This window comes from Tursiops truncatus, chromosome 1 (genome assembly GCF_011762595.2).
Source record: "Tursiops truncatus isolate mTurTru1 chromosome 1, mTurTru1.mat.Y, whole genome shotgun sequence".
In the NCBI taxonomy this organism is placed as follows: Eukaryota; Metazoa; Chordata; class Mammalia; order Artiodactyla; family Delphinidae; genus Tursiops; species Tursiops truncatus.
In genome coordinates this window covers 43,755,126-43,767,889 of record NC_047034.1, presented here as the reverse complement: position 1 = coordinate 43,767,889, position 12,764 = coordinate 43,755,126, and the positions used below count along the sequence as shown (strand labels likewise).

Here is a 12,764-nt window from a genome sequence, read left to right as displayed (position 1 = left end):
ATTCCCAGATGATGTATTAAATCAATGTTGCCTCTAAAACAGATGTTTTAAAATAATCTTGTGACAAAGATGGGTAAATCCTTCCTTACAAGTGTAAAAAAAAAACATACATTTTAAGGGAAAACTTGTACTAACTAACCAATCACAAATGTTTTCTTGGTGAATGGCCTGTTTAACTTTCCTATTAGCACCAGAATTTCTTGGTTTCTTGGTTCTGTGCCTGGGTTGTTGGAAGTAAAAACATGTTTTGAGTGAGCTGACTGTTTTTAAGATGACTTTGAAACAGAATCTCTGCATTGAGGTAGTCTAACTGCTACACACTATTATATATAAACAAGATATAGTGTTTATGGGCAATGTCCACTAAATCAGGTATCATGTCATTATGATTAGAGTTAAAGTAGTTTATAAAAATTCTTGACTTTTTTTAAAAAAGTAAGTACATGTCTTACATGGAATTGATAAGAGAACCTCTCTGGACTTAATAATGATGAGGAAGAACTGGTTGAGAAGTATATGAATAACATGGAACTTGGGGGAATATGTCTATGTCAATGGAGAACTGCAAAATGATGATAAATAAAAATTTCTTTATGTTTCTTCTCTTTCTTTCTCTTCTCTCTCCCTTTCTCTCTCTCCCTGTCTTTTTCCTCTTCTCTCCCTTCCTCCCTCTCTTCTCTCCCTTCCTCCCTCTCTTCTCTCCCTCCCTCCTTCTCTCCTCTCTCTCTTCCTTCTCTTCTCTCTCTCTCTCTCTCTCTGTTCAGGGTAAGAAGAGTAATACAGAGCTCGTTCTACTATTTCGGGATGGGAACTAAATTTAACAGATCACAGAAAGAAAACACAGCCACTCCATTACTATTTTGCATTCATCTTCTTCTAAGAAAATGATATTTAAACTGACATGCTGACATATGTTAATTGGTGATTATAAGGAGAAAATTGAAATTTGAGGAAGGAGACTAAGAGGAACAATGCCAGTATATAATAATGGCAAAATATAGGGTCTGGTGTTAAAGTAGTGTTTGAATTTATGCCTTACTAGGTACATGACTAGGCAATCTATTCGATTTGTTCAAGCTGAGTGGTATCTAAAGTTTCATTTTCTTCATTTTTAAGGTGGAAATAATACCGACTTGAGGATTAGTAAGGAAATAATAAGTGAAACTTACTGGATGCTTAAATTTTCTCCTTCATTTCCTAACCTAGTAACTAATAACTTTAGCCTGTGTTCAAAGTACAGGACCAGTTGAATAATATCCTGGTGTATGAAAGTACTAGAGATGTGACCATAAAGCTCTCTACTGATTGTCATTAAAATATTGTATAGGAGTAGCCAAAGTCTAGAGAAGAAGAGTTGTTCTGATTTTTTTAAGAGGAAGATGATAGAGCTAGGACATTTCTAGCTAGTCAACTTCACATCAATCATTAGGAAAACTTTCTAGAATATATTATTAAATGGATAGCTTAGGAAAACTTAGGTAATGTAATTTCCAGTGAGAATCCAGCATGAATTCCAAAAGAACAAGTCTTACTAAACAAATCAATTTTATTTCTGCTAGGGTTACTAGGTTGACAGATGAGGGGACTGCTGTATACACCATGTGACTCCAGTGGCCTAAGACACTTGACAAAGTGATAGTGGTAAGCTACCCATAACCAATGAGCATTAAAAGATGGGGCTTCATCCCAAATTAATCATTCATTCTTCACTTCTTTGTGGATGTTTTCTAGAGGTAAATCTAAGCCACTACATCCACCTTTATAATAATTTCATCTTGCTGACTTTGGATCTGCTTTTTTAGCTTGCTATGTTCATTGTAACTTTTATTAGATTTCACTTCTGGCTTTATGTCATCTACATATCTGGTAAGTAAGACTCCTCTTTCAGTGGAACACAAGGACTCATATGATCCCTTTTGGCTTATGAGTCTATCTGATGGACAAGATACTGATTGCCTTTCTTTTTTGTTGTTGTTTCTTGCAAGCTCTATGACTTTGGGAAAGTTATTGACTTCTCTAAGCTCAGTTTTCTCATCTGTAAAATAGAAATAATAGTACAACCTCAGAATTATTTTGGGGGAAAGTAATTAATTGACATAATATATGCATTCTTGGTATATTATAAGAATTTAGTAGATAGGATGGTTATTATTAGACAGGATATAAAGCTAGAGAAAAGTGCCTTCACATGAATCAGGATATAGAATCATAATAAAATAGTGAGAATTTATTATATCAGTTAATATTTTCGTGCTGTTAACTATTCAAAATATTCATAGGTTTCTAGGACAGTAAAAATATCTAGACTAGACATCTACTCCCAAGCTAATTCTAAAGAATTTTGTCTTCTACAAAGCAAACCATAAAAATGCCCATTACAGTCTTCCATTTCAGGTTCCAGGGAAATTATTTTATGGTTGTGACCTAATTTTTTCAATGTAAAATCTCTGTTCTACAGAAAGAACCTCCATCTATGGTTAGATCAATTGCCAAAATTATATTTTTTCCTGGAATATCTGGGGAATGAACAATACCATACATTACTATCATTCTTAAGTACATCGATGACCTTATTATTAATGTTATATATAACTTTTTGGTTTTCATTTGTTTCCTTGTGCATGGAATTAAGACTTTCAATTGAGGTCTTATAAACTTTTAAATAAACATATATATGAAAATTAATATTTTCTACATCTCAAATCTACATCTAGGTTCAAAGGCAAACATTGTGTTTGCATCAACCTAATAGGGGAAAAGAGAGTCAGAGTGTATGTTTATAAGTTATATATTTCACCTACAATAATTAATTTTCACATTTATCAAAATGATGTATTCAAGTAGTGATTTGGTAGAAATACAAACATGCCTTGGACATAAAGATAAGAACTACAGATTATTGTGTCAGATCATAGCCAGGTGCATTCATTTTGCACCATCTCTGAATTCTTTATATATTAGAGAACACTTAATCATTCAAACAAGGTTTTTGGCTTGGCTCACTCAGTTCTATAGCTTCCGTTTTCATCATCCTGTCTATTAGAGAAGGCATTTCAAGGCAGAAGTGCTTGCCCCGAGGCCAAGGAGGTTGTGTGGGCTCAGGAACCTGCATGTTCACTCTCAGTGAAAACACCTCAACTCTGAAGGAATTTATAATTAGTAACAGTTTGAAAGATCTCACTGTAAGTGGGAAGAAACAATTTAGGGATTAGGCTGGGTATGTGTAAGAAATGAGGAGGTAATGAAAGAAGTTTGGTGCCAAATTCTGTTATAGGTGCCTAGTATAGTATTTCTTATATATAGGAAATTTTCTCCTCTTTTTGATTCTTCCTTTTCCAATGATGAAAGTGACCTATCCCTTTGGAATGAGAAGTTTCTGGAGAAGGATTGGCTTATGAGAAAAGCAGGTTTGGTGTGTGAGATCACATGCTGTGCCCAGTAAAGGTGGAGTTTACCTTAGCACTCCTTTATTACTTACGAAACCAATAGTTTCATGTGAAACCAATATACTTTGCCCTTTGTGGGGCCCTTCACCTTTCTGTCTATATTCAAGGGTGGATATAATATGATCCTTTAAGGATTAACTTCTATAAATTGCCATTGGCTTAAAAACACAAGAGAATGATTATAATAAAATCTAAACTGTTGGTCATTATGTTAGGCCAGTAGTTCCCAGCTAGGGACAATTTACCTCCCAGGGGATATTTGTTAATTCCTGGAGACATTTTTTATTGTTACAAATTGAGGGGAGGGGTAGTGTTACTGGCCTCTAGTGAGTAGAGTCCAAGGATGCTACTAAATATTATACATTGCACAGGATAGCCCTCTACAATCAAGATATATCTAGCCCCAAATAACGATAGTGCTGAGTCTGATAACCTTGTATTAAAAAAGAATGTTTGGGGGAGGGATGGTGGGCTGTTTCTGTGCACATTTTCTTATAACAAACTGATAGAGCAGCATATAACATGAACTCTTTTCCTGAAGATGTTCAGTCTCCTGGGGAAGCAGGCTAATAAGTAAATCAATGTAGTATAGGCTTTGGTAGAGTTATGCAGAAGGAACATTCACTGAGGGAAGAATACCTAACTTCGACTGAGAAATTAAAGGAGGCCTATTATTAATTGATATTTATATGATAAAATGTAATATAACTTTTAGCTACATTAGTTTTCACTTGCAAGTAGCAGAAAGATCTGTCAATAAAAGTGATCAGCAAAACTGGAAGGTCAAGAGACAAAGTGAACTTCAGCGTTGGTTTGTTTCAGCCGCTCAGTGACATCACCAAGGAAGGACCCGATATAATCCTTCCTCTCCTCTGCCTTCCAAAGACTCAAGCTTCAGTTTAAGACTCATTCATCTTCAGGTTCATAAGACGGCTACACACTACACATCAATTGCAGGAGAGGAGGAAAGAATGTCAATTTCAAGACCCCCTCTAAAGAGTCAGGAAATATTTTTCACATAAACCTCATCTTATCTCTCACTGTCTGTAACTGGTTCATCTGAATGAAGAACTGTAACCAGGATATAAAATCATGCTTTTTAGCTAGGGTTGAGCCAAGCTTAATCTATATCACTAGGGAAGTGTGGATATTTAAACAGAAAGAGGAATAGCTACAGAAAGAAACAAAACAGATGGTAGCAAGGCAAACGCAATGGCCATTATATGTAGGAAGCACATTCAAGGCAGAAAAAATAGCTCAGATAAAGACATAAAGAAAGAGCATAGAATGTTCAAACCAAATCTCTAAACCGGTTGATATGGTTGGAATCCAGGAGATGTGGTGAGAAGTAGTAACAAATGGAGTTGGAAAGAAAGGCACGGGCCAGGTCATAAAAGCATCTAAATGCCATGAGAAGGATATTATTCTGTAGCCAATTCTGAACCATTACAGAGTTTTGACAATTGTCTATGATAGGATTGAGAAGAATGGAAAGGAGGAAGTTGAAACTGGGAGCAGAGGACTCTAATTTTGGACAACTGATGTAATGCATCTGAATTGTATTTAAGAAATGATAACAATTATACCTTCTTTTTCTAAGCACTAAATGAGACAAAATATGGAAAATGCTTAACACACAGCAGGTAATCAAATGTTAGTTATCATTTGTTCACATACTTGGAAACGCTAGTTTTGTGTTTCATCTGCACCACTACCACTTACTGTGGGAACTTGGTCAAATTAATTACCTTGAATAAGAGTCCATTTTCTCTCTACTCCACATCACATGATTATTATGAAGATTACGTGGGATTATATTTATAAACATCACAGTGTAACTGAATGAGACTATAATCCCACAAGTCACTATAATCGATAATTTATAATAGAGGAAATACAGAGAGGTGGGAAGGGTGATGATCTATCTTAGAGGAAGAATAGAATGGATATAGAGAGTATGGGTAAGGGAGAAATCAATTATGACTCAGAGTTTTTGATGTGAGCTATTGGGTATATTGTAATTTCATTTTCTGAGATAGGGAAGCTTTGAGCTGTAGGTGAGAACCAGGTTTCATTTCATTTCATGTTTTGAACATTTTAAATTGGAAATGTTGGTAAGATATACAGGTTGAGATGTCAGGGAGGAAACTGGATATGCAAGTCTGGCACTTAGTGGAGAAGTCTCTCTGGAAATATAGATACGGGAATTGACAGCACACCTGTAGAAGCTACACCATGGGGATTATGAGATAAACTAGAAAGAGCAGAGAAAGAGAAGACATCAGGAAGAGTGTAAGATCTGAAGGAATCTATCATTTAGGGGTTTAGTAAGGGAGAAGGAACCAGCAAAGGAGACTGTGAAGGAGAGAAGCCAACTATTTAAGAGTCAGGAGCTTGTAAATTTCAGAGACGGAAAGAGTGATCAGCTGCATCAAACTCCAATTCAAACTCCTCTAGTATCCTTAAAAAAAGTAGTTTCAGTGAACTTCTGGGAGTGGAATCCAGATAGAAGTGGGCTGATAAGTGGGTGGTAAATGAAGAACTGGAGGAAATACAATTCTTTTTTTAAAAATATACATTAGTGAGGGAAGAAATTATCTCTTATTTTTTAAACATTTTGACAGCAAAGGGAAGCTCCCAAGAAGAGCTGAAAAATGAGGTAGGATATAAAATAGAATGTAAGTAAGGGGAGGATTTTTGTTGTTGCTTTAGAATAAGAATTCTACAACATATTTGCCTATTGATGGAAATAATACAGCTGGAGGGAAAGGGGCTCACTGAGCGGGTAAACCTTGAGCAGATGTGAGTTCTCAGACCAGGGTACAAGTGGGGAGATTAGCTTTTGAGATGGGGACGGATGCATCCTCCTTTCTAAGAGGAGGGAAGAAGGAAAAGATGGTGCAAGCACAGGAGGGCTTACACCTTGAGAGGGGAGTACAGGCCTGGTCACCTCAGTATGGGTTTTTCTTCATTCACCTTGCTTGGCACTTTGGGCTTTTTCAAATTGAAGTTTTGTGGGTTGGTTTGTTTTTCAGAGCAGTTTGGGTTTACAATAAAATTAAGAGGAAGGTACAGAGATTATCCTGCCCACCCATATGTACAGCCTCACCCATTATCAACATCATTCACCAGAATTGTATAGTTTTACAGAGAATGATCTACATGGACACATCTTAATCACCCAATGTATTCAGTTTACCTTAGGGTTCACTATTAGTGCTATATATTCTATGGGTTTGGACATATATCCATCATTTATTTCCATTTCCCTAGGACGTGGATCAAAAAGGATCTTGCTGTGATTTATGTCAAAGAGTGTTCTGCCTATGTTTTCCTCTAAGAGTTTTATAGTGTCTGGCCTTACATTTAGGTCTTTAATCCATTTGGGAGTGTTCCTCCCTCTGCTATATTTTGGAAGGGTTTGAGAAGGATAGGTGTTAGCTTTTCTCTAAATGTTTGAGAGAATTCACCTGTGAAGGCGTCTGGTCCTGGGCTTTTGTTTGTTGGAAGATTTTAAATCACAGTTTCAATTTCAGTGCTTGTGATTGGTCTGTTCATATTTTCTATTTCTTCCTGGTTCAATCTCAGAAGGCTGTGCATTTCTAAGAATTTGTCCATTTCTTCCAGGTTGTCCATTTTATTGGCATAGAGTTGCTTGTAGTAGTCTTAGGATGCTTTATTTTAAAGTGTATTTTGCCTGATTTGAAAATTGCTACTCCAGCTTTCTTTTGATTTCCATTTGCATGGAATATCTTTTTCCATCCCCTCACTTTCAGTCTGTTTGTGTCCCTAGGTCTGAAGTGAGTATCTTGTAGACAGCATATATACGGGTATTGTTTCTGTATCCATTCAGCCAACCTATGTCTTTTGGTTGGAGCATTTAGTCCATTTATATTTAAGGTAATTATTGATATGTATATTCCTTTTACCATTTTCTTAATTGTTTTGGGTTTATTATTGTAGGTCTTTTCCTTCTCTTGTGTTTCCTGCCTAGAGAAGTTCCTTTAGCATTTGTTGTAGAGCTGGTTTGGTGGTGCTGAATTCTCTTAGTTTTTGCTTGTCTGTAAAGGTTTTAATTTCTCCATCATATCTGAATGAGATCCTTGCTGTGTAATCTTTTTCTCCCTCATTATGTTAAATATGTCCTGCCACTCCCTTCTGACTTGCAGAGTTTCTGCTGAAAGATCAGCTGTTATCCTTATGGGGATTCACTTATGTGTTATTTGTTGTTTTTCCCTTGCTTCTTTTAATATTTGTTCTTTGTATTTAATTTTTGATAGTTTGATTACTATGTGTTGCCATGTTTCTCCTTGGATTTATTCTGTATGGGAATCTCTGTGCTTCCTGGACTCGATTATTTCCTTTCCCATATTAGGGAAGTTTTCAACTATAATCTGTTCACATATTTTCTCAGTCCCTTTCTTTTTCTCTTCTTCTTCTGGGACCCCTATAATTCAAATATTGGTGCATTTAATGTTGTCCCACATGTCTCTGAGACTGTCCTCAATTCTTTTCATTCTTTTTTCTTTATTCTGCTCTGCAGTAGTTATTTCCACTATTTTATCTTCCAGGTCACTTATCCGTTCTTCTGCCTCAGTTATTCTGCCATTGATCCCTTCTAGAGAATTTTTAATTTCATTTATTGTGTTGTTCATCACTGTTTGCTCTTTAGTTCTTCTAGGTCTTTGTTGAACCTTTCTTGTATTTTCTTCATTCTATTTCCAAGACTTTGGATCATATTTACTATCATTATTCTGAGTTCTTTTTCAGGTAGACTGCCTATTTCTTCTTCATTTGTTAGGTCTGGTGGGTTTTTGCATTGCTCCTTCATCTGCTGTGTGTCTTTCTGTCTTCTCATTTTGCTTAACTTACTGTGTTTGGGGTCTCCTTTTCACAGGCTGCAGATTCGTAGTTCCCGTTGTTTTTGGTGTCTGTTCCCAGTGGCTAAGGTTGGTTCAGTGGGTTGTGTAGGCTTCCTGGTGGAGGGGACTGTTGTCTGTGTTCTGGTGGATGAGGCTGGATCTTGTCTTTCTGGTGGGCAGGTCCACGTCTGGTGGTGTGTTTTGGGGTATCTGTGGCCTTACTATGATTTTAGGCAGCCTCTGTGCTAATGGATGGGGTTGTGTTCCTGTCTTGCTAGTTGTTTGGCATAGGCTGTCCAGCACTGTGCCTTGCTGGTCATTGAGTGGAGCTGGGTGCTGGTGTTGAGATGGAGATCTCTGGGAGATTTTTGCCGTTTGATATTATGTGGAGCTGGGAGGTCTCTTGTGGACCAGTGTCCTGAAGTTGGCTCTCCCACCTCAGTGGCACAGCCCTGACGCCTGGCTGGAGCACCAAGAGCCTGTCCTCCACACAGCTAAGAACAAAAGGGAGGAAAGAAAGAAAGAAGATAAAATAAAATAAAGTAAAATAAAATTATTAAAATAAAAAATAATTATTAAGAAAAAAGATTTTTAAGTAATTAAAAAAAAATAAAAACAGAGAGAACCCTAGGACAAATGGTAAAAGCAAAGCTATACAGACAAAATCACACATAGAAGCATACAGATACACACTCACAGAAAGAGAAAAAGGGGAAAAAAAATATCGTTGCTCCCGAAGTCCACCTCCTCAATTTGGGATGACTCTATTCATGTATTCCACAGATGCAGGGTACATCAAGTTGATTGTGAAGCTTTAATCCGCTGCTCGTGAGGCTGTTGGGAGAGATTTCCCTTTCTCTTCTTTGCTCTCACAGCTCCCAGGGCTCAGCTTTGGATTTGGCCCCGCCTCTGTGTGTGGGTTGCCTGAGGGCGTCTGTTCTTGCTCAGACAGGACGGGGTTAAAGGAGCCGCTGATTCGGGGGCTCTGGCTCACTCAGGCCAGCGGGGTGGGAGGGGTACGGAGTGCGGGGCGAGCCTGCAGCGGCAGAGGCCGGCAGGACGTTGCACCAGCCTGAGGCGCGCTGTGTGTTCTCCCGGGGAAGTTGTCCGTGGATCACGGGACCCTGGCATTGGCGGGCTGCACAGGCTCCCGGGAAGGGAGGTGTGACAGTGACCTGTGCTCGCACACAGGCTTCTTGGTGGCGGCAGCAGCAGCCTTAGCGTCCCAGGCCCGTCTCTGGAGTCTGCACTGATAGCCGCGGCTCGCGCCCATCTCTGGAGCTCCTTTAGGTGGCGCTGTTAATCCTCCCTCCTCGCGCACCGGGAAACAAACAGGCAAGAAGTCTCTTGCCTCTTCGGCAGCTCCAGGCTTTTTCCTGGATTCCCTCCTGGCTAGCTGTGGCGCACTAGCCCCCTTCAGGCTGTGTTCACGCCGCCAACCCCAGTCCTCTCCCGGCGCTCCGACCAAAGCCCGAGCCTCCACTCCCAGCCCCGCCCGCCCCGGCGGGTGAGCAGACAAGCCTCTGGGGCAGGTGAGTGCTGGTCCGCACGAATCCTCTGTGTGGGAATCTCCCCGCTTTGCCCTCCGCATCCCTGTTGCTGTGCTCTCCTCCGCGGCTCCGAAGCTTCCCCCCCTCCGCCACCCGCAGTTCCCGCCCGCGAAGGGGCTTCTAGTGTGTGGAAAGCTTTCCTCTTTCACAGCTCCCTCCCTGTTATTTCTTTTGCCCTACCCAGGTACGTGGGGAGTTTCTTGCCTTTTGGGAAGTCTGAGGTCTTCTGCCAGCGTTCAGTAGGTGTTCTGTAGGAGTTGTTCCACGTGTAGATGTATTTCTGGTGTATCTGTGGGGAGGAAAGTGATCTCTGCGTCTTACTCTTCCGCCATCTTGAAGCTCCTCCTAGTGTAGCTTTAAACTAAGTCTTGAAGTCAAGCAGCGTCAGTCTTCCAAATTTGCTTTTCTTCAATATTGTCGGCTATTCTGGGTCTTTTGTCTCTTCATATAAACTGTAGAATCAGTTTGTCAATATATGTATAAAATGTCTTGCTGAGATTTTTATTTGGATTGCACTGAATCTAAAGCACACTTGGGAAGTACTCACATCTCGACACTATTGAATATTGAGTCTTCCTATCCATAACTTTGGAATATTTCTCCACTTATTTAGTTCTCTGATTTCATTCATGAGAGTTTTTTGGTTTCCCTAATATAGACCTTGTACATTTTCGTTAGACATACTTAAGCATTACATTTGGGGGAATGCTACTGTAAATGGTATTGTATTTTTTAGTCTCATATTCTACTTGTTCATTGTTGGTATATAGGAAAGCAATTGACTTTTGTATATTAACCTGTATCCTGCAACCTTGGAGATGAATTGGGCCTTTTATGTTTATCCTGTTTCTTAACTGTCCCACTATTTTCTTCATTATTTTGCTCTATATTCTGGAATATTTCCTTATCTTCCCAGTTAATAATTCGGTTTTTACACCTATTAATTCTCTTAATTTGCCTTTCTGTTTAATTTTTAGTCAATATTTCAGTGTCTAAAATCTGTTTATTTTTCTCTGATTGCTCCTTTAGTGTAATACTGTTTTTATTTCATGAATGCAATATTCTCTAATTTCTCTGAGTACAATGATTAAACATTCAACACTTTCCTTCTTTTATTTCCTACATGATCTTTTCCTTTTGAATTCACTGTTCTCTTAGTTTATCTTATCTTTCTCTTCATTTTGTTTTCTTCAAATGTCTAATGATCAGATTTATGAATAAAAGTCTACGTTGAGTGGAATTGCTGGATCATACAGCAGTTCTATTTTTAATTTTTTGAGAACATTCCATACTATTTTCCTTAGTGGCTGTACCAATTTACATCCCCATCAACGGTGCACAAGAGTCCCCTTTTCTCCACACCCTCGTCAGCACTTATTATTTCTTTTCTTTTTGATGATAGCCATTCTGACTGTGTGAGGTGATAGCTCATTGTGGTTTTTATTTGCATTTCCCTGATGATTAGTATGCTGAGTATCTTTTCATGTGTCTGTTGGTCAGCTGTATGTGTTCTTTGGGAAAATGCCTATTCATATCCTCTGTCCATTTTGTAACTGGGTGATTTGCCTTTTTGATATTGAGTTGTGTGAATTCTTTATATATTTTGGATATTAGCTCCTTATTGAACATGTCATTTGCAAATATTTTCTCCCATTCAGTAGGCTGCCATTTCATTACATTGATGGTTTCTGTTGCTGTGCAAGAGCTTTTACATTTGAGTCGGTCCCACTTGTTTATTTTTGCCTTTGTTTTCCTTGCCTGAGGAGATAAATCCAAAAAAATATTGCTAAGACCAATGTCAAAGAGCATACTGCCTATGTTTTCCTCTAGGAGTTTTATGGTTTCAGGTCTTATATTTAGGACTTTAAACTATTTTGAGTTTACTTTTGTATATGGTGTGAGGGAATGTTCTAGTTTCATTCTTTTTCCTGTAGGTGTCCAGTTTTGTCAAAACCACTTATTGAAAAGACTGTCTTTTCCCCACTGTATATTCTTGACTCATTCACTTATATGTGGAATCTAAAAAATAAAATAAATGAGCAAATATAACAACACAGAAACAGACTCAGAGATACAGAGAACAAACTAGTGACTACCAGAGGAGAGAGGGGTGGGAGAGGGGCAAAATAGGTGAAGGAGATTAAGAGGTAGAACTTCTATGTATAGCATAAATAAGTTATGAGGATGTAATGCATAATAAATAAGTTATGAGGGAATATAGTCAATATTTCATAACTTTGTATAGAATATAAGCTATAAGAACAGCAAATTATTATATTGTATCTGAAACTAATATAATATTATAAGTCAACTATACTTCAATTTTTAAAAAGATCTATGTTTATTAATACAAGTAACTGGCTTGGGTAAGTTTTTCTGCAGTTGTGTAGCACTGTTAGAATGAAAAGCCTCTTTTCAAACATAAGTCAGATTGTGGCCCTGAGTAAGTAGTCAGGTCCTATAGAGAGGAAGCTTTCTCTTTATGGCATGTAACTATCTTAACAGCCTAATTCTGACAAATTCTTACTAGGATATACTCAGTCTTATTCTCTCTTCCTTTCTCTCTCTCTCTCTCAGTCTGATTATCACAGGCAGGACTGTTGCATAATGTGAAGGAGAGGGAATTACCAGATCAAACTCAGGTTCTGGCATGAGCAATGGTCTCATTTTCATACTGTTTGTTGTATAAATGAGAAAAGATAAGGCAATTCTTTCCTTCACTAGTGATTTTCAAGAAATGATGGTAAAACTTCCTAATATAATTTTTATGATAACTGTATCTTCTTATAACCTTTTTTTGTTTATATTCCATTTTACCTAGAGGAAACAGAATTTTGTTAATGCTTGTTTTTTTTTCATCTTTCCTTGTATATAACTGTATTTTCACCTACTACCCTTACCCAGAC

The 12,764-nt window shown here is 38.1% G+C and overlaps 1 long non-coding RNA gene across 1 annotated transcript in view; it reads left to right on the top strand.

Moving 5' to 3' along the window:
* LOC141278404 (uncharacterized) overlaps nt 1-12,764 on the top strand; it is a 222,857-nt gene that overhangs the window by 96,408 nt on the left and 113,685 nt on the right. The window contains exon 4 of the long non-coding RNA XR_012331138.1: nt 1,560-1,641. This is a non-coding gene — a long non-coding RNA (uncharacterized lncRNA). The remainder of the gene's footprint in view (nt 1-1,559; nt 1,642-12,764) is intronic.